General features: G+C 26.9%; 1 pseudogene across 1 annotated transcript; it reads left to right on the forward strand.

Annotated features, from left to right (window-relative positions):
• The first annotated feature begins 636 nt into the window (after positions 1–636).
• On the forward strand, positions 637–2,926 carry LOC146721588 (acireductone dioxygenase pseudogene; annotated as a pseudogene). Its single transcript, XR_014925604.1, has 3 exons — positions 637–754; positions 2,327–2,506; positions 2,808–2,926. The product of XR_014925604.1 is annotated as an acireductone dioxygenase pseudogene (transcript).
• The last annotated feature ends 1,420 nt before the right edge of the window (positions 2,927–4,346 follow it).

A 4,346-nucleotide genomic window follows, 5' to 3' on the forward strand; every position in this document is an offset into this window, starting at 1 on the left:
GCCCGTTTAAAAAAATTTTTAAAAGGGGGGGGTTTGGGTCTTACGTAATAAAAACCCACACAGCAGTTTCCTCAGAAAAATTGCAACATTTTGGTACTAATTTTGTGAAAAATTGTCCATAAATGCGCATGCATGTGGGTAAATGCCGTGGGTGGGTGAGTGGGTGGAAGGTAACACTTAAAAAAACCGCATCGTCGCTATCTCCAAAAATTTTGCAACATTTTGATACTATGTGTCAGAAATATTGCAAAAAAAAATTTTTTTTGCAAAAACATACCCTCCTCTGAGGAAAAAAAATAAAAATTAAAAAATTAAAAAAAAAACCCACAGCAGCCACCCCCGAAAATTGCAACATTTGGTACCAATTTCGAGACAATCGGTCCACAAATGCGGAAGTAGTTCGGGTACAGACAGACAGACAGACGACGGTGCTTAATATATAGATATTATATAATTTATTATATGAATTTTTTATGTATAATTATGTACATATAATAAAACTTACTATTTTAAATTATATATGTATATAGTAATATATTAAATCTAATATATACATATTTTAATTATATAAAATAATATGTATATATATGTAATTTTTAATTTAGTATAGTGCAGCTTTCGAAATATTTTTTGCAGATAAATTACCTTAATTACAGTACAGATACTACTTTGAAGGAATACGCGAGAAAGTGGTTACACGTATGAGGATGAAATAACATGCTCCAAAGAGTGTTACCAAATATGAAGAAAAAAGGTATAAGAAAAATGTATTGCATTTCTAATTCTAGATTCGATTGCTATTAAAGTAGCAGATTTATCGATTATAAGTAATTTAAATTATGTAATAAAATTCAAACTTTAGATTTGATAAAATAGCCATTGTGAAAATTAATATAAAAATATGAAAAATTTTTTTGTATTTGTCATTTTCACAATCATACATCTTTGCTTAATAATCAGATCAATAGGAGCTTAATTTTGGAATTTGAATAAGTAGCTTGTTTCAGTTTAGTTTATTGCTTAATTATATTTGCTAAAAAATTTGATAAAATTTTTAACAAAAATATTGAAAAGATATGATTCAAATTTTTTACTATCCTCTAAATAAGTATTTATCTATTATTTATTTTCCGTAGGGGGGTTAAAGGTGGTATTGAATTAAATCTCAAAATATGAGATTATTTCATATTTAAAATCTTGCCGTGTCCAAGTAAAAATTTGGTGCCTTGTGCACCGGTATTTAATTCTAACGAAAAATTATTTAGTTTCGTTAGGATAACGCATTGTCATCCGCGATTTGGCTCTTGTTGCCCCGTCTTATACGTTAAATTTATCTATTTGTCATAAACACTTGATGTAAATGTTCAATTTTTTCATAAACTTATAATATGAAGAGTCATAGTTATGAAAAATATATTGTTACCTGTTCTGTATATTAAATATAAAGACAACTAATGCTGATAGGCTTTTTTATACACGAGTAAATAAAACGATTTGTAGCAATAATTAAATATTTATTTGTAATTATACCATGAGAGTTTCGAACATTATTATGTCTTATCAATCAGTAAATATAAAATCATTAAAAAATCAATATACGAGTACAATTTGTCCGCGCTTATTACATTTTACCCCATAGTAATCCAAATTTAAAATTGCCGTCAATCTTATACTCCACTATCATACTTCGTTATAAAGAAACTATATAAATTTAGTATATGCTTGACGTTGTATTATTGTGGTCAATCTGCGTGATTTTATCATATTTTTAATAAATTGAAAGCATAGAAGTATATATGATCACTTATATTATGAGATCAAGCACCGCATCGTATCGCAGTTTACATGTCTACACTATTTTACATGTTATCCGTATTATGTATGGATTTATATGTGGGTGAACGCTCAAACAATAGACCTTTTTATAAACAATATTCGAAGGTGACTATTTTATACACTGTTTATCGCTTCTATAAGAGAGAAATAACATTCGTCTAATAAGTCGGTGTCCTCCATATTAATTTAATCCATTCTCTTGCTGTTTGATGGATATCATTTCAGATTTTAACCTTTTAAAATAATTTTTTTCATGATCGAGAATATCTGTTCTTCCCATTTTATTGTGTGATTGCACTCCATGATATGTTGGGATATGACAGATAAATCAGATAGTTTTTTTATATTTCTTTTATGCTATTAATCCTAGTTTTTAACTGCCCTAAACTAACTTATCCTAGTTTTAAACTGTATATTTAATATTATAGTTTTCTAAAATTTTGTAATTATATTAATACTCTTCATCTAACAATAAGTATTTCATCTTCAGTTGAAAAATTTCTTCACTGAGCATTTTCATACCGATGAAGAGATACGTTTAATTCTGGATGGATCAGGTTACTTCGATGTACGAGATAAGGATGATCATTGGATTCGAATTGAAGTCATGGCCGGCGATCTAATAATTATACCTAGTGGGATTTATCACCGATTCACTTTGGATACTAATGTAAGCATCCTAGCATAATTGTTTTCTTTTTTACATTTTTTTGTTCTTCTCTTTTCAATTCTTTTCTGAGAGATACAGAAGAGAGTAAATAATTTTAAATAAATATTTAACTTTATTAAAAGTTATTAATGTTATATTGAGAAATTTAATATCAAAGATAATTAATTGAGATAAAGATAAGTTATGTGAATTTTTTTATAAGAAAAAGTTTTGTCCTAAAAAGATTGTCTCTCTCCCTCTCAATTTATTATAAATTCTAAAAATATATTTTTCTATAAAATTTCTAAATAAATTCTTTCAGAATTACATAAAGCGAAAAGATACTTTGTGGGAGAGCCAGTTTGGTTGCCATACAATAGACCAGCTGATCACATGGAATGTCGCCAAAAATACCTCAAACAGTTGCAGAAAGGATTTTAAGTTTTTCCCTTTAAGAACTCTGTATTAATGTTATATACACTTCCATAAAAATATATTTCTTATATCTAATATGTATATTTTTCGTTATATATATAAAATATTAAATATATGTTTTACTATACAACAAACATGAATAATCTCTAAATATAAGTAACTATATGTAAAATATCCAAATTTTGCAAAAATTATTACATACAAATAAAAAAAAATTTAATTTTTGCGCATTTATTCTTCTAAAAAAAACTTCAGTTTGTTTGATATGTTAAAATTTTTTAATAGTAGATATTTGTATCGCCAGTGATGAATAAAATTAAAAATAATGTGAGACGACCCAACTGGCTTTAAATTAATTCTTATTATTATTAGTTTGATGCCATGTACAAGAAAAGACAACGTTTCGACCTTAGGTTTAGGTCCTTCAAGTCTAAAATTAACATTAAAAAACTACAATAGATGTACATACAAGAATTTTGATTTTTAAGAAAGTAAAGCGCAAACCAAGATTATAAAAAACAATTTAAACGTACCTTACAAATTCTTAAGTGCAATATATAATTAATTTGTTCCATTTTACATATTTCAATATAAATACCATCCGTTTAAATACAAAGTTAACACGATTAATAACTTAGTCGACCACGCTATTTTGTTATCAGATAAAACGATTTCATAATGAGAACTTACAGATGGTTAAAAAAATCTTGTTGAATAATTGTTTCCTAGGACGGTCATCGAGCGATATATGTATAAAAGAACATGTTTTTAGAAAATTCTCATAACGTAGTTGACAAATATAATGTATTTGATATTTCGTCTTGTATTTTAAGCCGTAAAGGTTTAAAAACCTAAAATGAGACATTTAGAATCTATTAAGAAAAAGGCTTAATGTTAAATTTTTAAAATTCCCAAAAAAAATTGATAAAGTTTATTAAACCCCGGGAAAAAACAAAAAATTAAACCCAAAACCATATGACCGAGATAGTTTATAAAGTTGCTGCAATGACTTGACGGCCCAATACATCGGAAAAAAACTAAAAGACAAAACCCTTAAAAACTCGGAAAAAAGAAAAATATGAATAAAAAAATAAAAATGCATGGTCAGCAATCAAAATTTATAAAGCAAACATGGGAAAAAATTTTTCGCATGACTTTAAATGGACAAACTTAAAAATTTTCCCTCGAAAACAAAACCCCTGGGAAAAAAGAAAATTTCTGAAAATGTTTTTTTTAAAAAAAAAATTTTAACACATCAACCTAAAAAGAAAGACCCAAAAAAATTTTGGGAAAAAGATCTATGATAGAATAATCAAAACTGTTTAACTTAGGGGGGTCTTTTCCCTCCTACCGAACGGGGTTTACGTGACACAATAAAAAATATTGAAATATTTTAAAATGGAACAAAATTAATTAAATTGCACTT

This window comes from Nylanderia fulva, unplaced genomic scaffold (genome assembly GCF_048542155.1).
Source record: "Nylanderia fulva isolate GAGA-0341 unplaced genomic scaffold, ASM4854215v1 Scaffold449, whole genome shotgun sequence".
Classification (NCBI taxonomy): domain Eukaryota; kingdom Metazoa; phylum Arthropoda; class Insecta; order Hymenoptera; family Formicidae; genus Nylanderia; species Nylanderia fulva.